The sequence below is a fragment of the Pleurodeles waltl genome, chromosome 10, assembly GCF_031143425.1.
Source record: "Pleurodeles waltl isolate 20211129_DDA chromosome 10, aPleWal1.hap1.20221129, whole genome shotgun sequence".
Classification (NCBI taxonomy): domain Eukaryota; kingdom Metazoa; phylum Chordata; class Amphibia; order Caudata; family Salamandridae; genus Pleurodeles; species Pleurodeles waltl.
In genome coordinates, this window is record NC_090449.1 from 850,858,153 (window position 1) to 850,883,160 (window position 25,008).

A 25,008-nucleotide genomic window follows, 5' to 3' on the forward strand; every position below is an offset into this window, starting at 1 on the left:
TACCACACATACTGGTTGGATTTGGCACAACGATAAGTGATAGTTCAGTAGATCAAATTTTATTAACAAGAGATTTCACAAAAGTGAAATGCACTGATAATAACTGAAAGGCCAAAAAACTGAACCAATGACTCACAGCTCGTGAGCTGTAAAGCCACGGCAAGGCACCAACCGCTTTACAGTCCATTCACACACCTTTCATACATGACATGCACAAGACCATTCACGCTGCCAGCCACGGGCCCAGCACATTACAACACTCGTATCGACAGAGAGCGCCAGTCAAGGGCCCATCACTTTTATACGCCCACATGCCTGATACAGCAATCACACCAACTGATGAGTGTGTGGACTGGCGTTTGGCTGACACCGCTAGCCATGCGCCACCCCACCCATACCGCCAGCAAAGCGCCACCCCAAGCACACCGCCAGCCAAGCGCCACCCCACCCACACCGCCAGCCAAGCGCCACCCCACCCACACCGCCAGCCAAGCGCCACCCCAAGCACACCGCCAGCCAAGCGCCACCCCAAGCACACCGCCAGCCAAGCGCCACCCCACTCATACCGCCAGCCAAGCGCCACCCCACCCATACCACCAGCCAAGCGCCACCCCAAGCACACCGCCAGCCAAGCGCCACCCCACCCATACCGCCAGCCAAGCGCCACCCCAAGCCCACCGCCAGCCAAGCACCACCCCACGCACACCACCATCACTTTTTTTCTTTATAAACAACAAAGAAACCACTAACTAATTATAAAATAAGTACAAAACTACAAACACAAAAGCTCTAACTAAATACATGACAGTGATGCCAACCGTGAAACTCAACATATGAAAATATAAAACAGGCAGTTTACGCTCAGGTATTTCCCAAAAGTTTTTTCTTGTGTGGTAACTTCTAAAACAGCTGGACACACACAGCCCAGGCTTTGAAGGGCATTCGGGGCAGTACATCCGGCTCTCCCTCCGGATTGGTCTCCGGGCACATACGCTACATTTCTTTGTGGGCAAGTCTTTTTTGGGAGTGGGAGGAATGTGATCTGGAAAGTGCAGATCTTTCAATCTAGCCACATCCTCCACCACTTCTACTCTAGGAACTCTTGCCTGTTCCACCACAATAAGGCTTTCTATCACGGACTCCTGAAATTTACCAAATGTCATCCTTGACTCAGGTGAACAATCCTTGAACACAATAAAAGCATTAAAAGTTGCCAAATAAAATAAATGTAGGGCCAACTTTTTATACCACACGTAAGACTTACGAAGAGCAGTGTAAGGTTCCAACCTCTGATCTACTCTATCAACACCACCCATGTGCCTATTGTAGTCCAAAATGCACGCAGGTTTGCACACTTCCGCAACCTGACCCCAAGCAGTCACAGGGGAAGTACTCTCATCATGGATTGTAGATAGAATGTACACATCCCTCCTGTCTGAAAATTTCAGAGCTAGCAGCTCAATATTCCGCAAGGCACTGCACTGTCTCCTCTCAAGTTTTTTACAGACAAGCTCCCTTGGATAGCCTTTCGGGTTAGAACGGATTGTGCCACAAGCAACAGTGTCCACTCTAAACAACTCCTTGAACAACTGCACTCCAGTGTAGAAATTATCTACGTACAAATGGTGACCTTTGTTAAACAGTTGTCTACCATGTTCCCACACAATTTTTTCGCTTACTCCAAAAGTGGCCGGACAACCAGGAGGGTCAATACTGGAATCCCTACCAATGTAGACCAGGAAATTATACACATATCCTGTACTGCATTCTGACAGCATATACAATTTAATCCCATACCGTGCCCTCTTACTAGGAATGTACTGCTTAAAAACTAAACGCCCCTTGAAAAGGACCAAAGACTCGTCCACACTTATCTCTTTGCCTGGAACATAGACCTCTGAAAACCGATCTACAAAATGATCAAGTACAGGCCTAATCTTAAAAAGACGGTCACAATCAGGGTAATCTTGTGGCAAGGCTAAAGCATTGTCTACAAAATGCAGCATACGAAGAAGAAGTAAATAGCGATTACGTGTCATAGTTGCAGGAAATATAGCCATTGCCATCAAGGGACTAGTAGACCAATAAGAAGCCAGTGACGGCTTCCTGATCAACCCCATCAAAAAAGTCAAGCCTAAAAACGTTTTCATCTCTTCCAGATATGTGGGAACCCACTGAGCAGCACTAGACTGAGGCTTAAGTCTGGCAGCATTGTCCCTCAAATATTGCTCTGCATACCAATTAGTCTGCTCCACAATCTCTTCCAAAAATACATCGTCCATAAACAAGTGAAAGAAATGGACAGGCAAAAAAAATTCCGTATTGACTCTACACCCTGGGAGACCAGTAAATGCAGGTTACTGTGGCTGCTCCATGTTTGGGGCAATCCAGGTGTCAGGTCTTCTAATGGGAAACCCTTCAGCCCCAGGCTGCTGCACTCTTGGCACATCAATGTCCTCCTCTACAACAGGCCCTTCATCTGCACTGAGAGTAGCTTCCTCATCAGAAGAATACTCTCGGACAGAAAACTCACTGCCAGAATCTATCACTTCCTCCTCTGCCTCTGATGCAGAGTCAGTCTCGTAATCATGGTCTGAAGACGACTCAAAGAGCATGCCAACAACCTGCTGAGCGGTCACTCTGCGGCTAGCCATGATCCTCACTAACAACAAATGGATTGCCAACAACAACTAGCACTAAAATAAGTAATAAACAAAGTGTAGCTTCATCACAAAGAGTTATGTACTAAAAAACTATACCACTCACTTGCCTGAAAAAGCTACTCACCAGCAACTACTCTGCACAGACACAGCAATCACCAATGATATCCCACTAAAAAGAAAAAAGAAAAAAGCAAATTAGACATATGACAACTCAAATATCATTGTGCTCAAATCTAAGGACAATTTCACACACAATACTGCATTTAGTACACCACCTACAAACATGTCATTCATGCATGTCAACAATACTCCTTTGGAGTAAATTGCTTTCACTTACCTAAAACATGCAAATATGCAAACCTCAGGACAACTACTGCCAAAACTGCAAGGATCCACAGCAAAGGAAGCAAAAGCTTTGAACTAGAACAAAAAGAAGAAATAAACTGTTATAATCACAAATACAAATACTTTGCCAGTTGACAAACACACCACCAACAAGAACTTAAAAATTGTCCCTGGTGCCTAAGTGGATTCTGCCCCCCTTGGGGGCAGATGGGTGTAGTGTAGAAAATAATAGGCCGATCTGCCCCCAAGATGGACAGAAATGGGCAACAGCTCTGTGCCCCCTTTAGGGGGTGACCCTTCCCAAAGGGGACCGAAACAGAATAAAAATAGCCCCCCAGGGGAGCAACCCTTGCCCAAGGGGTCGCCCCCAAAATAAACATATAAAAGCAAATCCCTGGTGTCTAGTGGGTTTTGCCCCCCCACCCCCCCGGGGGCAGATCAGCCAAAAAATCGGCGATCTGCCCCCGGGGGGGGGGGGGCGAAATACTAAATAAATTAGCCCCCCAGGGGAGCGACCCTTGCCCAAGGAGTCGCCCCCAAAAATAAACTTATAAAACTAAATCCCTGGTGTCTAGTGGATTTCACCCCCCCCCCCTCCCCCCTGGGGGCAGATCGGCCGAAAAATCGGCGATCTGCCCCCAGGAGGGGGCGAAATACAAAATAAAATAGCCCCCCAGGGGAACAACCCTTGCCGAAGGGGTCGCTCCCAAAAACTAATAAAATAAAAAATCCCTGGTGTCTATTGGAGATTCCTGCTCCACAATCGCGGGCCCTGCCCGCGATCGTGGAGCAGGAATCCAGTGAAAACAGGCACAGGGGGAAAGGAAAAACCCTTTCCTTTCCCATGTGTCTGTTCCCCCCCCCCCCCAGTTCCCCAAAAAGGGAAGGACTTACCACAAGGACGTCCTCTTCCCTCGACGCGCTGGAAGCAAATGGCTTCCAGCGCGTCCCGGCAATACTTGATGACGTTGGCGCGCTGTGAGCGCGCTGACGTCATCAGATTGCCGGGGGGGTCAGGGGTGGAAGGGGAATGGCTTCCCCTTCCATCCCTGCCTTGAGGGGTTGGGTGGGGAGCACATGGGGGGAGCGCTAGCGCTCCCCCCAGTTCCCGGGTGTAGGACGAGGTGATCTAGTCCAAGGCACCCTAGGGGTTAAATATCAGAGTTGGAAAAGGTTGTTATGAATTTTAAATACTGTGGCCCATTATGAAGGTCCTGGTATTTCCAGTGTGGTAATACTTCACCCATTATTAAAAGGTAATAAAGCTTTGCAGTATGGCCAGGAGATTTAGGAATAATTCCCTACCGGCCTCAATGGAATGCAAAATAAAATACAGATGTTGATACTACAGCGATGATTTCCACATGTGAACTCTTAAATCTGGATATTTGTCCAGAGACAAAGGGCATGATTTAGAGTTTGACGGATGAGGCTACTCCGTCACAAATGTGATGGATATCCTGTCTGCCATATTAAGATTCCGTTATAGCCTATAGAAATCGTAATACTACGGACAGGAGCATTTTCATCCTTCGCCAGAATCAATGCTCATAGAAGTCAACAGATCTTTTGACCCTATCAAGGATGTGGTAGAACAATTAACACAATTTTCAAAACAAACCAATTAAGTTACACAGTATGACCAATGTGGCTATACAAGGAAAACACCAGTCAGGGATAAAGTTAAGGGGTTTACTACAAATGTAATCTCAAAGTCATGTAGACAACTCACAAGACAGCGTTATAAAGAAACAAAATCACTAAGGGTTGCCCAAAGTGATTAAATAAGTTCAGGCAAACTAACATTAATAAAACAAAGCATTTAAGAAGAAGAATGCAAAACATCAACAAGATTATCTGAGACACAGAAATCAAGCGTTGCTCAGGTTTGATAATTATCAAGTCAATTTCAAATCATCAGAGTTCAGTTTAGCTGGGCACAAGGAAAACCCTTCAGTTACCAAATCAAGGAAATACATGTGTGGGGTAGAACACATACGGGCAAAAGACAAAAAGAACAAAATGAATTTGGAAAAAGGTAATCTCGGGCAATAAGCTACTAACATAGGTGGGCAAAAGATAAGTAAAAAGGGAAAGATTCAGCATGCAGAAGCAAGACTCTTCTGTAAGGGTTAGGAAAAAAATCTCTAACCCTCAGCAAGACATTTCAAAGGGGTAAGGGAGTGAGGAAGATACCTCACCAAGGGGCTCAGTATTCAGGATACAGGAAAAGGGGCTCAGCTTTTCATCTTCAGGCAGGATACTCATCTGAACAAGTCCAACTGGTCATACAGCAATCTGATGGATTCATGGACACAGTTCATTTTACATTGACGGGCATCATCCACTAGAAAGCGATCACATGACTCCAAGCTGCAACATTAGTGTTTCTTCCCTGGGCTGTCATGGGATGAGCATCCACCCATGTAGCTCCACACACGTTTGAGACAAATGTTTACATTGCTAGTCCACAGTCCAGGATGTTTCTCATCCAAGGTCAAGTTTCTACAACTCTATGTGGAAAACAATTGGGGTCTATTACTAAAGCTAGAGTTCTCATGGGAACGAAGTCTGAAACACAATTCGCATAATGGAAATGGCTTAACATTTTCTGCACAATCACAAAAGCAGGGCATAAGCAGGCCTCCCTTAGGCTAATGCAAGTGAATTAATACAGCACATTAATAAATCATATAAAACACATTGTAATACACAGACTGTTAATTCCTCATTATTAATTCTTCATTAGCATTTAGATTTCAGTAACTTTAAACAAAATAAAACTGTTAATACATTTCAGTTAGTATAACGTGGAATGGCATTTCTCAATTTTTGCACATGTATTTAAATCATTAATTTTTTAAAATTCGATATTGTTTTAGTACATACTATTAGACTAGAGTCTAATTTTCCTCATAGTATCAGTTTGAACCTCTAAACATTTAATTTACCCTCAATACCACCAGGATCTCTAACATTTGTCTAAACAGATGCACATCTAAAATGACTTCTCAATGCATCTTTCTACAGTCAAACCATTAGTACTTTGGTTAAGATAATGCATAAAATGTCACATGTAGATGACTTCTGTCACATGAGGGACAGCACTAAAGTTTCTGCCACATCAGGATATCCGTCAGGTTTGTTATGTAGTAACCCGTCCACCAAACTCTAAATCAGGCCCTAAGTGCTCAAAGTTAGACCTGATGTACCTGTGCAAGTAAATCAGTGTGAAAATAAGGCGTATGTTATTATCATGAGTGCCCTAATACTGTTTTAGACAGACACTAATGTTGAGGCCAAAAATGTGCTTTAAGAGCCCACTCAAAATGAGGTCCACCTGGAAAGCTGGTGCTGCACCAATTTGCACCAACCAATGAGGAAGAAATACTTTTATATCAACCAGTCGGTTGAAGAAATTGTCTTGGATGTGCAGATTTATCAATGCAAAGTCATGTTGCACTGAAAGTCCCAGTATAGGACCGCTGCTTAATGACATAAAAATGCTATTGTTAGAGGTATTTGAACCCCGTTTTCTGGAACTGAATCAAATTAATATCTTTAGATGATTGCGTTCTATTAGATGCAAAGGTAACAGAGGTGTTGTGAACAGAAAAGTGTGCTTGGCGAAGCTAGCTGCAAATATTGTGTGGAATTGGTAAAGATGTAAACCACTCCAGGACTGCACAATTATCAAAATAATTATGTGAATGCTACTTTACCAAATGTCGATCACAACACACCTAGAAAACAGCAACGTCCTGGACTCATCACAATCTGTATTCTGCTCCAAACACTGCACTGAGACAGCCATTATTGCTGTGACAGATGATATCAGAATCCTCCTACACCAAGGACACTCTGCTGCCCTCATTCTCCTTGACCTTTCAGTGGCCTTCAACACAGTATCGCATCACACCCTGCTCAATAGACTCCAACATATCGGCATCCAAGGAGACACCCTGAAATGGACTGCTTTGATGCTCTCTGGACACCACAGAGAATCCTCCTCCTGCCGTTCACCTCACAACCCAAGCCCATCATCTGAAGAGTCTCCCATGGATTCTCACTCAGCCCCACCCTCTTCAACACCTACATGACCCCCCTGTCCAACATCGTACAAGACCATGGACTAAACACCATTTCTTACGTAGATGAGACACAGCTAATCCCCTTGCTATGCAAAGATCACTTCACAGAAAAGGCTAATTTCCATCTCTGCATGAACAGCATCACCGACTGGATGAAGGACAACGGCCTCAAACTCAACACTGACAAAACTGAGGTCCTGCTTTTTGGAAATGCCAGCTTACCTTGGGATCACTCCTGGTGGCCCGCTGGCGTAGGTCCTCTCCCTCCACCCTGACAGACGATGCCCGTAATCTAGGGATCATCATCAACACCAAATTAAACATGAAAAACCAGGTCAATTAAGTATCTTCCTCCTACTTCTGCACCCTCCGATTGCTATGTAAGATCTTCAAGTGGCTCCCCATCGACACCAGGCACACTGTCGCACAAGCCCTCGTCACCAGCCACCTGGAGTACGGAAACACTCTTTACACCGGACTCACCACAGACATCACAAAAAGTCTATAAATGATCTAGAACGCAGCATGCAGGCTCATCTTTGACCTCCCAAGGTGAACTCACATATCCCCACACCTCAGGAACCTTACTGGGTTCCTAGGACACAAACAATGCCAATTCAAGCTGCTGACACTCACCTACAATGCCCTACTTAACCAAGAACCAGCCTACCTCAACCACCGACTGAAATTTCACCACCTCTCCAGACACCTGCACTCTGCCTCACTCTACCTCGCCGACACACGCGCATTCGCAGGAGCAACTAAGGACCTCTCCTTCCATCCAGGATTTCAGAAAGCAGATCAAAACCTGGCTCTTCGACTAAGCTCTCCGACTGAGACTTACGTAGTACACACAGACCCTGGATACCCTCACAGGTGATAAGTGTGCCCTACAAATTCATGATTGATTGAATGAGACATTGTAGGAAGCTGGCTATGTATATACTATATCAAAATCAGATATAAAGGTATATTTATACTTTTTGGTGCAAAACTGCACTAACACAGTTTTGCATGAAAAGGTTTTGCTCCGCCTGACACCATTCCCTAGCGCCAGCTGGGCACCATATTTGTGGATGGTGCAAGCTGGCACAAAGGGTAGGCTAGCATAAAAAAAAATGACGTTAGCCAAGTGGGGGTGGTGGTATGGGAAAAGGGGGTTTTGCACCAAAACATGACGTTAGGCAGGTTAGAGTAAAAACAAATGACTCTAACCAGCCTAGCATAATTTTCTGATGCAAAACCATCCATACCACATGACTCCTGTCTTACAATAAGGCAGGAGTCATGCCCACCACCCTAGTGGCCAGCACAGGGGACCAGGGTCCCCTAGGCATGGCTATTGCACCCAGTGCCATGTAGGGGAGCCCATTTCAGTGCCCCCAATGGCACTTAAAAACCCCAAAAAACGTACCTATATTTACCTGGGATGGGGACGCCCCATCCTCCGTTGTCCCTCTGGTGTGGGTGGGGATGTCCCTGGGGAGGGCACCTGTGGGGTTATTCCATGGTCTTCCACCATGGAAATAGGCCCACAGGTCCCCTAACGCCTGCCCTGACCCAGGCGTTAAATAATGGTGCAAAGCAAGCTTTGCACCATTATTTGACCCCTTCTTCCCCGTGCATGATTTTAGCACAGGGGATAAATATGGCGCTAAGGCCATAGAGTCATTTCGTGCACATGAATGCCTACCTTGCGTCTCATTGATGTAAGGTAGGTTTCCACGTCCAATAAAATGACTTTAACTCCATAACTTTGGCGCTAGACAGGTCTAGCGCAAAAGTAGAAATATGGAGTCAGTTTTGCACCAAATTTGCATAAAAAATATTACGTAAATTCAGCACAAAGCAAGTATAAATATGCCCGCAGTGTGTACAGAGTCCAGGGGTTCCCCAGGTGCTTAACAGAGGCTAAAGTATATAATACTAATGCTCTCTTTTGTGGTAGTGTGGTCGAGCAGTTAAGCTTATCAGATGGTAGTGCCTCCAGACCAATGGTTTTTATATAGCAAAAATATATTTTCTTAATTTATTTCTAGAACCACAAGATATTGAATATTAATACCTAAGTATTTTGTTTTAAATTGAAAGGTTACAGTTTTGGAAATATTGGCAATTATCTGTTTTAAAAGTTGACACTGTATTTTTCAGAATCAGTTCCTGGGGGAAGAAAAGTTAGTATGATTTACTGGTAAGTACTTGACTTACAGTTCCAATCTCCGGGGGTTAGGAAGTCTACAGTTTGGGGTTAAAGTTAACCCCAAACACCCACCACCAGCAACATATGCTGGCTGGGTGCACAGGTCAAAGTTGGGGCAAATTTAACATGTGCTCCTATGGAGGCTGGGGGTACTCGGAATCAGGCCTGCTTGCAGGTAAGTACCTGTGGCTTCAGAGAGCAGACCTGGGGGGTTTAAAGGAGACTTTTGAGGGGCCACAAGCAAACACACACCCTCAGCTGCAAGGGGCGGCCCGGTTGCAGGGTGCAAAAAAGGTGTCAGGTTTCCAATGCTGTTCTATGAGGAGACCCTGGGGGTCACTAAGATGCTGCATGCGAGGTCCAGGGGGTCAGCGTGGACAAACCACAGGCTGGGCAGGGAGGAGGACTGCCTGCTGAACCTAGATGCACCGGAGTTTGGGTTCTCCAAGGCCTGGGGGCTGCGGTGCAGTGGTCTTTTAGACGAGGGATATCTTTGTCCAGAGCTTTCGGTCCAGGGGATCCTCAGGAATCCCTCTGCAGGCGTTGTTGACGTGGAGGGATGGGGAGATCAACCCAGGGTGAGCACTTGCTCCCCACCGCCTGGGGAACTCTCTCTAGCTGGTTGGGCCATCTGGTCACTGGCCAAAGGCATCAGGTGCAGGGTGGTCAGGAAACACAGATCTGGAGAGGCTCTGGAGTCCCTTGGTTGTTGATTCTTTGTGGACAGGGCCCCGTCCTCTGGAGTTCTTGGTCCTCTGTGATGCAGGGTAGTCCTCTGGAGTCTGGCAGAGGTCACTAGTCCTGCTGAATGTGTCGCTTTCTTTGTGCAGGTTCTCTGAAACTGGAGACTGTAGGTAGGGATGGGGCCAAGTCAGTTTGTGTTGTCCTTCTTCTCTTCTGGGGTATCAGCTGTGCAGTCCTTCTTCTTCTTGTGAGTCACCAGGAATCTGGTGAGCTGGGTTCAGGGAGGCCCTTGAATCCTGGATTTAGTGGAATTTCAGGGGTCAGAGGGCAGTAGCCAATGGCTACTGTCCCTGACAGTGGCTACACCCTTCTTGTGTACACTCCCTTTGGGGGGGTGGACACAAACCTAAACCTATTGGTCCCTGCCCTCCAATCCAAGATGGAGGATTCTGCTGGGAGTGGGTCACTTCAGCGCTGGACATCTAGGGGTTCGTCCCAGCTGAAGTGATCACTCCTCTTTGTTTTTCCTGTTTTCTGTCGAACTTGCCGCCAAAAGTGGGGCTTTGTCCAGGGGAGGGCGGGCATCTCCACTAGCTGGTGTTACAATTCCTGCAGGGGAGAGGTGTGAAGCACCTTCACCCGAGCAGGCTTTGTTTCTGGCCTCAGAGGTCACAGAGACCCTCACCCCATGGGGTCAGGAACGTGCCTGCTAGTGGAAGGCTGGCACAGACCAATCAGTCCTACACTAGTGCATTGGGTAAGATACAGGGGGCATCTCTAAGATGCCCTCTGTGTTCTTTTTTAGAATAAATCCAACACAGACATCAGTGTGGGTTTATTGTGTTGAGAAGTTTGATACCAAACTTCCCAGTATTCAGTGAAGCCATTATGGAGCTGTGGTGTTCAAAATGATAAACTCCCAGACCAAAAACATAATATGGCCATACTGCACTTACAATGTCTAAGGGTGGACTTAAACACTGTAGGGGCATGTTGCTCATGCAGCAATGCTCTCACCTGTGGTTTAGTGCACCCTGCCTTAGGGCTGTAAGGCCTTCTAGAGGGGTGACCTACCTATGCCACAGAAAGTGTTTTGTGGCGTGGCACCCTGAGAGGGATGTCATATCGACTTTGACTTTTTCTCCCCACCAGCACACACAATCTGCAAAGGCATTGTGCATGTTTTTGGTGAGTGGTTCCTTAGGGTGGCACAACACATGCTGCAGCCCATAGGGACACTCCCTGGCTACAGGGCCCTTGGTGCCACTGGTACCCTTTACAAGGGACTTATCTGTGTGCCAGAGGTGTGCCAATTGTGGAAGCAATGGTACAGTTTTAGGGAGAGAACACTGTTTCTGGGGCCCGGTTAGCAGGATCCCAGCACACTCTCGGTCAAGTCAGCATCAATATCAGGCAAAAGGTGTGTGTGTGTGGGGGGGGTTAACTGCAACAAGAGCCAGTTTCCTACAGACATCAAATGTCAAACACAAGTGGGTGAACCCACCATCTAAAATGAAGTACAGATTATACCATAATTGCATGATCATTGACTCAGTACTGAACTATAACCTTCTATTTGTTCTGCTGTTTTTGAGTCTAGGGAATGTGTAAAAATCCTTACCAATTTAAGAAAAACAACATTGTTCATTTCCCATACCCTACAGCACTTTAAATATTGTAATCTAACTCCAGGGCCTTTGGGTCATTCAGTGGAATGATATTTAATGCAGATTCCACTCCCCGTAATTTGGGGTAACACAGTGACTGGAAAATATCCATACATGACATGTAGTGGAACTTTCCTTATTCGACTTGCATCTCACATTAAAACACCAACACCCCGCCTGAGGCATGTCATTTGCTCACAGTTAATGTTGCGCAATACTAGTATAACTTTGTGTGAGCAGATCAATTTACAAGAGCAAATTCCCATTTTATGACTACCGATCTTGAGTTTATAGTAGCCAATGCAATTTTATTTGTTCACTCAAATACAACCTAGATACTTTCGTGAATCAGACCCTCTGCTTTTAGGACAGGAAGTCTTTTCCTGGCAAACTTTGATCTAGGTTCCTAAAATTAACCCTGAAGTTTATTTTTGAAATGTAGGTCCTGATTTAGATATTGGGGGACGAGTTACTCCGTCAGAGTGGTGACAGATATCCTGTCCACCAAAATCTAAGACCCATAGGTTATAATGGGATTTAGATATTGGCGGAAAGGATATCCATCACCGTTGTGACGGAGTAACCCACCAGGCAATATCTAAATCAGGCCATTAGATTGTGACAACTCTTTGTAATTGCAGCTTAGGCTAAAGGGCAAAGCTATGAAAAGGTAGACAGAGGGCCTGCTTTAGAACTTGGCGGATGGAATGTTATGTCACAAATGTGGTGGATATCCTGTCCACCAAATTACAATCCCCATAGGACATAATAGGATCGTAAAATGACAGATGAGATATCCGTCACGTTTGTGACAGAGTATTCCCCTCTGCCAAGATCTAAACTAGGCCCAGAGTTATGCAACTGTGGCCATACCACATGTGAAATATGTATCACTTCTTAATTGTCTGTCTATAATATTCCATGTTGGTAAAGGGTTGCTTAGTCTATTACTTTATCACATGGGATTCACACTGTTGTCTTGCAGCTAACTCTTAGCAAGTCTTAGTTTGCACGTAAATAGCATACTGTGGTGGATCAACCTTGGGTGTTCAAGTGTCATATCTATGGTATGTTGATTTCTTAATGTTCATGTGGGGAGGCGGAGCTTGGAGATGACCAACATGGCTGTTCCCTGCTAGAGCTCCAGATGGCGCGGCTGTAATGTCTCATTGTTTGCCCGCTTAGTGGGCTCCTCGGTGCTGATTAGTGCACGCTACGTGAGACACCAGAGCTGCTGCATCGACACCAGTGGCCTGCAGTGGCTCCCTTTGCTGATCGCAGTGGCCCACTGATCCTGGGAATCAGCACATGCGGCATGCATTCTACCCTCCTGCACTCAGTGGCACAGGAGATAACATTATCTTCCTCCATGGGCTGGCTCTGTGTGGCTGAGACTGGCACAGTCTCCCTTGAGCTGCTGCTCTTTCCTTGTGACCAACGTCCAAGGCAAACAGAATCAGTGAGACGAACACTGTCCTCGCTGGAGACACTCTTGGGGACTCACTCATTTGCTGGGGTGCCACCTGGAGTGAGTGGCACCTTGCATGTGGACCAGGAGCTACCCCCACCACGCCATTTTGCCTGGGCTGCGCTTGTGAGGAACCAGCTGTGGACAGTGACTTCCATTTATCTCTCATTTGCTATCCCAAGTGGCTTGTTGCCCTCTGCTCACCCACTGTGGGGAGTGACTATCATGTGGCCCCCAGCCACTTCCGCCACTGTGAGGGGCTCCCTATAGGACACAGTGGATCCCTTTTAATTGGTCTATAGTGCCCTTGCCCCAGAGACATGCACAACTTTAGGCTACCTGCTAGGTCTGCAGAGCACAAACCCTACCCTCAACCTGGCCAGGGAGGCTTGTGGTAGTCCTCATGGCAGGAGGCCCTTCAGACACTCACCCATCTACAAGGTCATTGGCTGGAACCTACTTCCTCCCCTTGCCTCCAGCTAAGGAAGGCAACCACCAACAGCTGAGCTTTCTTGGGACCCCTGTGCGTATCAGCAGTGTTTCATGTCCACCAGGAAACTACCAGCCTGTCAACTTGTATTCTCAGAGGTGCTAAAACTTTCTCCAGCCACACATGACACTACCACAGAGGCCTTCCTCAAGGAAATCTTGGCCATTGGCCCTACCCTTACTACCATGGATGCCAAGCTGACAACTTTCACAGCAGAGGGACTCTCGGTCCAGCAGGGGGTGTCCTCCCTTCACACCCACTTCTTGCACACAGCGGACCACAGACTGGATGATTTGGATGATTCCCAGGTATGTAAAATGTTGTGATGACTGCTAAAATGGCCTAGTGTCCAAATGCTGTTTACAACATCTTGATATAAATCTATGATTGTAAGCACCATCGTGATTCCAGCTAGCAACTAGTTGTGGAGCAAGGCTTATAATATTGCTATTTAGGAAGGCAGCCGATATCATAAGAAAAGATCTACCTTCCTGCATTTCCAAATAGCTCATTCTAAGGATAGATAGATCAGTCAGCCCCTGCCTTGTAATATCAGTTAGTTGTGAAATTGGGGTGTGTTAGAAATGGGGTTTTTGGTTGGCAGTCAGGTTACCCTCTGTCCAAGCAAGAACCCTCACTCTAGTCAGGGTAAGTCACACACAATCCAAGATTATCCTGTGCCCACCCTCTGGGAGCTTGGCACGAGCAGTCAGGCTTAACTTAGAAGGCAATGTGTAAAGTATTTGTGCAATAAATCATGCAATAACACAGTATAGCACCACAAAAATACACCACACAGTGTTTAGAAAAATATATAATATTTATCAGGATAAAAGATGCAATGTGAAATTGTAGGGATATCACTGGAAAGTGATATCAAGTGTCGTAAGTCTTTAAAAATCAATCAAAGTCTCTTTCAAGCACAAAGTACCTGGTTTGGAGTGGAAAATCTCTACAAAGGGCCGCAGAAGAAGAGATATGTGGAAAAATTATGTGTGTGTCGATTTCTCCCCAGCACACATGGACTTGCGTCGTTATTTTTCATGCGGGGAAGTCGTGCGTCGTTTTCCGGCGCACGGACAGTCGCTTTCTATGGGTCGCAGGGATTACCAGATGTCCCGGGTCTGTGCGTGGATTCTCCCGCTTGTTTTCTGGCTGTGCGTCGTTCTGCGGGGCTGTGCGTCAAAGTTTTGCTCTCATGGCAGGCGTTGCGTCGATTCCCCCTCTGGAAGTCGGGCGGCGTTGTCCTTGCGAGGCCGTGCGTCGAAGTTCCGTCCGCCCCAAAGGCGTCGCGTCGGTGTGCGGCATTTTTCTCACCGCGGAACAAGCTGTGCGTCGAAATTTTGGGCGCACGAAGAGTCCAAATGAAAAAGATAAGTCTTTTTGGTCCTGAGACTTCAGGGAACAGGAGGCAAGCTCTATCCAAGCCATTGGAGAGCACTTTCACAGCCAGACAAGAGTTCAGCAAGGCAGCAGGGCAACAGCAAGGCAGCAGTCCTTCGTAGAAAGCAGTCCGGTGAGTCCTTTAGGCAGCCAGGCAGTTCTTCTTGGCAGGATGCAGGTTGTGGTTCAGGTTTCTTCTCCAGCAAGTGTCTGATGAGGTAGGGCAGAGGCCCTGTTTTATACCCAAATGTGCCTTTGAAGTGGGGGAGACTTCAAAGAGTGGCTAAGAAGTGCACCAGGTCCCCTTTCAGTTCAATCCTGTCTGCCAGGGTCCCAGTAGGGGGTGTGGCAGTCTTTTGTGTGAGAGCGGGCCCTCCACCCTCCCAGCCCAGGAAGACTCATTCAAAATATAGATGTATGCAAGTGAGGCTGAGTACTCTGTGTTTGGGGTGTGTCTGAGTGAATGCACAAGGAGCTGTCAACTAAGCCCAGCCAGACGTGGATTGTAAGGCACAGAAAGACTTAAGTGCAAAGAAATGCTCACTTTCTAAATGTGGCCTTTCTAGAATAGTCATATTAAATCCAACTTCACCAGTCAGCAGGATTTGGTATTACCATTCTGGCCATACTAAATATGACCTTCCTACTCCTTTCAGATCAGCAGCTACCACTCCAATACTGTATGAGGGCAGCCCCAATGTTAGCCTATGAAGGGAGCAGGCCTCACAGTAGTGCAAAAACGAATGTAGGAGTTTTACACTACCAGGACATGTAAACTACACAGGTACATGTCCTGCCTTTCACCCACACAGCACCCTGCTCTAGGGGTTACCTAGGGCACACCTTCGTGGTGACCTATATGTGGAGAAAGGGGAGGTTTAGGCTTGGCAAGTACTTTGAAATGCCAAGTTGAGGTGACAGTGAAACTGCACCCACAGGCCTTGCAATGGCAGGCCTGAGACAAGGTAAAAGGGGTGGGTGGCACAACCGGTGCTGCAGGCCCACTAGTAGCATTTAATCTACAGGCCCTAGGCACATATAGTGCACATTAAAAGGGACTTATAAGTAAATTTAATAGTCCAATCAGGTATGATCCAAGGTTGCCATGTTTAAAGGGAGAGAGCATATGCACTTTAGCACTGGTTAGCTGTGATAAAGTACGCAGAGTCTAAAAGCCAGCAGAAACAGTGTCCAAAAAGTGGAGGGAGGCAGGCAAAAAGTTAGGGTGACCAACCTAAGGCTGTCAGGTCTAACAGGGTGTATTGTTTTTTCAGTCTCTTGCAATGGCAAAATTCCATTAAACTCAGCCAATCTATATTTTGAGAAGTTTGTCATAATATTGTTTTCAAGGTATCATCCTGCCAAAATATTGCAGTCAAGATATCGTGCATACAGATAGTTAGATTTACCATTCTTAACTCCACGTTTACGTATCTTGAAGATATATATACGCGTGTGTGTGTGTGTGTGTATCACAACCTCCACCCATTCCGTTGTTCGTCAAGGGTTGAAGAAGCAAGCCACACCGGCAGAGTTTAGAAGGCAATTTTAATGGCAAGGAAACAACACAACAACACAGTTCAACCGGGATCGGTCTTGTTCACATGACCTGTAGTCCTGTCCACATAATATATGAAGTAGTACTATTAACATAGAAAACAGGCTGAACAGTGGGCAAACCCAGTATATCCTCAAACCATCTTTGATTGTAATGCGCTAACCAAATTGTGAGACATGAAGCAAACAATCAAGATTAAAATTCAAATTAATAATGTCCGCCGAAGGAAAAATTCACAATATTTATTCAGTAATATAACATAAATGTAATACTCAGTTCATGGTTTACATTCACAATACATCTGTCATAAGAATTCAAGGCTCTAGTGGACAAATCCCCAGCATTGTATATTCTCCACAGTGCACCATAAGTATTGGTTCCATGGTTGGCTATGGCAAGGTTAACAAAAAAAATTCCTACAGTAAAATTAAAGAAAACATAGGTACCTAAATAACTGAAAATTCAAATTTCAATCTCCTATTCACGACAGAACTCCCACTATTGTTCTAGGTATAAATATTAAAACCAGCTAAGAAAAATAACTCAAAAAAACATATCCAGGCTTCCACTAGCCATTGTTCCATTCATAAAATATCAAAATACATAGATGCTGTTGACCAGATCATATTCACGACTCTCTGAGGGACAATCAACGATAAAATCAATCGATCTGTAATAGATACAGGTGACATTATGATCTTGGCTGGACACAGTAAAGTATAACTGATTCATAAGCAAAACCCACTACAGATGCAATATAATATTAATCACCAATTCTAATTCAGGTGGGAGTACAGTCAGCTAATATCAACTTCAGACCTCATAGGTGGGCAGTAACTCTTCATCAATATTCATACTGGTAGGGGCTCTACTACCTGCTTCTAGAATTAATCTTGACTCAAGTCTTCTTAGAACAGATAGTCTAATTCTACCTCGTGGATGTTTCAATATGGTTTCAAGGGCAAAATATTGTGCAAATTTCCAGTCCCCAGCATGGGTTCATTAAAATGTCTGGCCGTGCTGTATGATGTGTTATTGTTTATGATGGCTTGCTGTATGATGTGTCATTGTTTATGATGGCTTGCCAGTGTTCTAAAATATGTTTCTTATTGGAATTGTTGAGCCAATGTACCACTTTCGACATGGACAAACAATAGAATAGACTACATAGTCAGTGGTGTAGGTGATGAATTTAGTAATTTTCCACAGGTTTTGACGAGTGGTTCGAGTCAGTACAATTTCCTTCATACTCCTATGCTAAATTTACAAGCTTTACAATGACCGCAAACCTTAAATCTCTTTTCTTGCCTTGACCAAGTATCAGTATTAGGCTTCAAATAACTGTGTGCCAGTAGATCCTTTAAAGAGGTGTTTCTATGGTATGTAATAGAGATGTGTGTACCCACTTTGGCTTTTAGTAAGGGATCTTGGGCTAATATATTGCATCTGTTACATAGGATTCTTACTAAACCAGGTGAACTCTAAGTGTATTTGGTGATTTAACCGAATAGTATACTCATTAAAATCCTTCTCAAGGGAACATAATATGTATAGTAACTGTTCTCTGACTATTTGCTCTACCTTGGCCTTCATTAATCCTAAAGCTTTATCGGAATACCCTCTGGCCTTGAAATGTGCAATCTTACGGTCTCTGGTATGTCTATAGTCCTTCTCCGAGCAACAATTACGTTCTGCTATACAGAATTCTCCATCTGAAGATGGTTGCTGCATTAGGGCAATGAGCTGGTCACCATCAGAACATCACACAGGCAGGAGAAACTGTGATTTTTGTTAATGCGAGGTGACCACTCACACTTCCAAAGAGCCTCAAACTTCTGGATTTTCACCTGCAGTTCAGTTTCTGTAGTGTGGAAGTAGGAGGAGTACACTCAGATGCCAGACAAGGGTCCAGGACCTGGAGGGCACTTATGGGGGAACATGACTCACTCCAACGGAGGTCAGCAGCCGTGCTCTGGCAGTTGGTGCTGGTCAGCTAGGTAGTTGCAGGAAGGTCCCTCAAACCTTGTTGTGTCCCTGTGTATTAGGGGTGACTTGTGATTATTAGAAAGGAAGGAATATCTAGGCCTGACAAAAGGTTTATTTTGCTATGTCAAAATGGCAATTTAAAATTGCAACACAGGCAGCAGTGGCAGGTCTGAGATCTGTCTTACAGTGCTACTTTAGGGGTTGGTGCGATGAGTGCCCACTAGTATCATTTAACTTAGAATCCCTTGGTACATGTATTACCATATGCTAGGGACATATAATTAAATTAAATAATCCAATTAGGTGTAGGCCAATTTTGCCATGCTTAAGGGAGAAAGCACAAGCACTAGTGAAAAGGAGGAATAAAGTGCACAGATTTCTCATAAGCAGCCAAAAATGGGTTCAGCAAAGGAGGGCAAAAATCTGGAATGAAAGGGCCCTACCCAAAAAAAAAAAATTATATAGATATATATATATATATATATCGGAGAGTGAGCAAGCCGCGCTGAAAGCGGGATATGCTTCAATGGTTACTTTATTGTAGACAAAGTAACCAGTTTCAACTTCAATAAAGTACTATGCATACAAACCCCCTTATCCAATACACAAAAATACAACACAAAACCACCCAAGTGTGCAAAATAATGTAGATGGGTGGAACAGAGTCTACATGGTGTGAGTCTCACAATTCAGTTTGATGTGTGCATTCATACAATCCAAGTTTTATAAAAAATAAATTAAGATAAATGTGTGGATTGAAAGGAACTAAATAACCTTGACAACAATAATACAGTAATACAGAATCGCTCCAGTCTGGTCCAAGCAATAAATGTAATAACATTTGGATGAAAATGGCAGAAATTTTGCAATTGGTTGATTTTGAGTGATACATACTATGCACAGTCTGGGCTCAAGTTAAGCTATTTTGATATTCATATATTTTTAGAAATTACTGTTTTCAAACTAAAAACTATTACTATTCACAGGTTATACATAAATGACATAAGTAGAAGTTGCACTGATATGATGTATTACTTCTGACATCACATATTACAATACTGAAGACAAATTAACTCTATAGTGGTGTACGTTATACTTATGACGTTTACATATAAATAGTGAATTTCATTGTTTTGGTTTCAATAACTTTTTTTTAATATTAGAAGACCCATGTATAACTGTACTTTAACCTTTGTGTTTTTTCAGTGAATACATATATATATGTATATATTTTCAGGGCTCATAGACACTCGGGTTGTGAAAAAGTTTGAGATAGCTGGGCAGTTGGTCCTGCACTATTCCCACAGTAGAGCACTGCAGTACTCCCACTGTAAAAAAAAATATTAAGACCTGATTGGTTGAGGGTGATTTTTTTCCTGTTGGCCATTTTGGTACTCCTGCCATAACATTGAAGAAAATGTTGCTGTTGCCTTTACAGGAGTCTGTCCCCGAGCTTTGATTTGAGAAACAAAAGGGCATACAAAGGGGCAAGGCAAGCACACCCATAGGAACAGAATCATGTTCAAGAGGTCATAGGGAAACCACATCAATTACTTTAAAAAAAAAAACAGTTTTTGTTGTTGGTAGCATGGCACTATCACAGAACCTAGGGAGGTCTCCTTGAGTTACTGCATAAGTACAGCAGTAATGGTAGTACCATGGTAGTATTTCAGTACTGAAAAAGTATAACGCAAAAGAAGTTGGCCTCCCATCAAGGCTGTGTGCATTAGACATGGCCGCACCAGTGTGGATTGGCCAAAGAAGTGGCTCTAATAAGATTATTCATTGTGATTTTTTAAAACATTTTTTATGTTGCTCTGCAATTTTTCTATTTTATGGGGTCATTAATTAAAAATGACAACAAAATAGGGTATCAAAACTTGGCTGCAAAAATACATCTTTTTTACAGGTGGCTCAATGGTTAACCTTGTCTCAAATTGTGGCACTCTCTCACAGATATTATTTTGGAACTCTGAATATAGTACAAGCCAATGCTTGAATATAAAGAGTTCAATTTGTATTGTTGAGTGGCAAGGACTTGTGCTGGGCAGAATTACCAGGGTGCACACTCTGGACTATGTTAGAAGATGTAAATGGCCCTTTATCTTCTTCTCATCTTTGCTTTACAGCATTCGACTTCAGAGTATGCTTGAAACGGTAGCGAACAAATACTTTTTTCCTCTGCTCAACTGTATCTGGCACAATTTGTACATGACCAGTTTTGCAGACACCTTCTTTCCTCAAGGTGATATGGAAAAGTACTTCAATACAATTCTGAAGAGGTCATTGTCTGCTGTTTCTAATCCAGAGGGTGTTCGGGTAGTCTCTGGTCTTCTCCAGATGCCATCTTGTTTCAATTTCTGAGACTACTATCCAAAAATAGAACAATCTCTCCAATAAAGGATGAAAGAGTGCATAAGATGTGGGTATAGTCTAATGTAGATCACTAATCTACAGATTCATGGGGCCTGAACTACTTCAAAATAAATGAATACAGTCACACCAACCAATCATATATAATTTTACTCTGAGTATTTAGTGCCAACATATTTTAGCCTTTCAGCAAACTCCTAGACTCAAACTTCAAGTTAAATGATTCCTTCAGAGCAAACGTAACTTTTTTTTACACACCCAAGTCCTGCTGTACTACTGTGGGACCTAGAAAAGGAAGTAAATCATGTGACGGGACACTCTATCGTTGGCTCTATGGTTCCCATGGTTCCAAATTTAGAATTGAATTCTTACCCTTTAACCTTTTTTGTTACAGATTTGGGAAAATCAATTTGCTGTTGCACTTTATTTATGTATCCAATTTACTGTAGTTTGTAATGTTGTATTATGGTAGTATTTTGAATTAATCAAACAAGGCATATTTTCTCCTTCTTCTTGGGATTGCCATGGTACCATGGGAACACCAAAAACAGAAGTTGAAAGCAGCCTCTCAAAGTACTTTACACAAAATATAAGCCCATAGGCTTCAAAAGAATGCCCGATGCACCTTTCTGAATACCATTAGCACATTGGTGTTTTGCAGATGGAAACTGCTTCAGAGACAATCCAAGTCCATCATGGCCTCAAGAAAAGGTTGAGACAAAGAGGAACAAACCACACCATTTGCTGACCCCTATACCCCAGGGAAATCACAGAATGATGACATAAGCACATCATTGTGCTGACATCAACCTCTGCAGTAACACAACCAAATAGGCCTGAAAAAGGAATTTTGAGAAAGTTCTTTTTATTTTCAGGTCAGGCAAAAATATTAATGCTTAAGAACTTACATGCACATTGAGCAAACAGATGCTTTATTGGGCAAACCAGGCCAGTACCCCATGGTTACGACCGGCAAGAAGAAGCACCTGTGGGCCACACTGCCAAGACAGAAAAAACACAGCAAGGATCAGGAAGAAATCCTACTACTGGAAGTACAGCATTGTAATAAAGTCATATGTGTTATTTGATTCTGCTTTTATTTTATGATAAAATTGTTACTGTGCAAACTTTATGGAATTGTTTATACTTGACTTGTTGGCCCATGTGCGTCTCCTCGCCCTGTGAGTTCCAAAGGCTTCGACCAAGCAGTTGCTGCTGGATGTCACAGGATGAGGATCCTCTGGATTTGGCCTCCTGCATCTGGATCAATAAAGTTTTTTTTCTCCAAAATTCTTGGTGGACACTTACTTCTTCACAAGCGTCAAGAAGAAGAGAACTACAGTATTGTTACATATTGAAAAGGCTGTCTGCTTCTGCTTGGATAAATTCAATTACTTTTTCAAAAGCGATACAGGACTTTCTAAAAAATGAACACAACAGAAAACAGAAATAAAAAAGGTGTTACATAAAAATTATTAAAAAGTAATTAAAAAGATTAAAAGTACTGTTTCATAAAGTTTTTAAAAAGATTTTTAAAAAAGGATGAAAACAAATAAATAAACATTACAAATATAACAAATTGTCCAGAGGCAAAGCACTGCACCTAATCTCCTGTGAACTAAAATAGGGAGAATCAGGTAGGACAGTTGCAGAGGTTTGGGCACAAGGTCTAGCAGGAGAGCAGGTCTATTGACCAAACCCCACTGAGCAAAGCCATACGCCATTTGCAGTGGGGTTCAAAACCCCAAAACCCTGAAATTCTCCAGTCGTATTTTCTTCAACTATAATTTGTGCCCCCTTCCTGCAATGCTTATGACCTCACATATTACATCACTCTTGACATGTTAAATGACATAATTGAGGACTGATGATATCACTGATAACATGACCTTTAATACTCCATGAACTATTACATGATTTTCAAAAAGAATGTTGGGCATGAAGAGCCTACAGGATATATAACATAGATGTCTTTTCTGTGCACATGTGGTGGCATAGATTGGAAATAGCCAAGTCTGGCTGCAGATGGTGAAAGGTTTACGGTACACAGTTTACTTCCATAAAGTTTTAAGTGAAATTAGTAACTTATGTAAAGCAAGGTAAAGGATGACTGCACCTAGCGTGGGTTGCAAAGACTTGTTTCTAAGTAGGTTGTGGCTATGACCAAAGGCTGTTGTCACAAATACGTCAGAAAAGCCAAACCTTCTGTTCACAATAGATTATGAACCAGTAAATGATTGTGCACTTGCAATTTTCAGTAATTGTTATACAGTGCTATAGAGACATTCTAAGTTAAGTGGATGTGTGGAGTTTTGCTTTTCTAGCATCTGTCAAGATTTTTAGACATTGCACATAGTTGACTAATGTAAAATACATTCCATTGCAGCAATAAATTACTGTCCAGTCAATGCTTGCTTTTATGAAAAAAAGTATTTATATACCAAGACAAAGTAAAATACTGCATTCACACACAGATCCCCAACAATACACACAGTCCCCGATGTCCACGCACTAGTGTTTCAATCAGTGGATTCCTGAGACCCACTCCCCTCTTGCTAGCAGTAGTGGTTAGTCCCATTCACAATAGGCGGCATATCAGTTTAAGCCACACTCAAAAGTGTTCCAGCGATGCTGTGCAATATGACAGGCAAGTAAACCTGGGTCCTCCTTGCCCATTATTAAGCCTTACCTGCACCAGTAGGCCCTGCAGGATTGACGCCTCTCAGAGCACCGCTCCTCATAGGCAAAGAGGTTGCAGTGGCTGTCTCCAGTCAGTATTGCACACATGGTCCTGCAGGGGCAGCGGCCGGGTGACCTCGAGTTCCTGACATGTAGTCCCGCAGGGACAGTGGCCAGGTGTGCTTGAGGCTCCTCTGATGCTTGTAGGTTTTGATGGATTTTCCCTCCATGGTGTATAGGGAGGGCAGTTCGATGCTCCTGGTGCTGATCCTCTGTCGAGGTTTGGGTCTGCACTGGCTACCATGGCAGACTCCTCTTCTTGATTATGATCTCGACCAGACCATGCTCCTTGCCTTTCTCTTGGTGGCCCCACCTCGAATACAGGGGTTACCGTCCTCACACTGCACATGGGCTATGGCCCAATCAGCAAAACAGTAATCTTCACAGTTGCCTCACCTGCCATACGGGGTTGCTGACTTCACTCCGCACACGGACTACTGCCCGATCGGCACATCAGTGATCTTCATGGTGGCCTCACCTGGCATACAGGACCACTGACTTCACTCTGCACATGTGCTATGGGCCGATCAGCACAGTATTCACCTCCACAGCAGTCCCACCTAGCATACGGGGTCACCGAATCCCTTCTACACATGGGGTGTGACCAGATGGGGGCAAACTTCGTCTCCTCACACTTCGCTTCAAAGATCCAATCACCAGGATCTCCTACTTGACCTTTCTCTCCCCAGTATGCTCCACTTCCTCACAGGGCACACTGATCCTTGCAAGCAGGCAGGCACAGTGCTCCTTGCTTCAGGGGCAGGTGGTCTTGGATTCTCTGGGTAATGTTCCATCACCTTGCTGGGAAACTGACAGTCCTTAGTCCCCAGTCTTGGTCACAGCCAGAAGTCTTACAGAGCTTCTCCTCCCCACACAACCTGACTGGCCGCTTGACAGTTGACAGTTTTGGGTGCCTCAGGCTCCCTTTCCTGCAGTTCATTTTCAGACTTCAAATGTGGTTTAGGATCTGAGTCTTTGAAGTTTATGTTGGGAGTCTTTTGAAGTGTCCTTTCCTCTACCCTGCACTTCCTCAAGAAAGCAGTCTGTCACAGCCAGAGTGACTTCAATCCAATGGCCCACAAACAGGCCATGACAGTGACTACAGTTTCACAGCTGGATGTCAGCCATAGGGATATGTGTGTCAAAAGGTTACCCCAAGGCCTCCGCTCTACTTTTCACGATTCGCTTACACTCAGCACATGCATATAACACACACACTGCACAGCACTACATACTAACATGATGTAGGTCAAGAGTGAGTTAAGCACACAGCAGCACAATCTTACATGAATTAACCTGTAGGCCTCACTCCAGTGACAGAGGTTAAAAGGCCTATTCACTTCTACTAGTCACTACATGAT

General features: G+C 44.2%; 1 protein-coding gene across 1 annotated transcript in view; it reads left to right on the top strand.

Moving 5' to 3' along the window:
• The window catches only part of CUBN (cubilin), a 1,111,275-nt gene that overhangs the window by 534,367 nt on the left and 551,900 nt on the right, over positions 1-25,008 (top strand). The window lies entirely within an intron of this gene.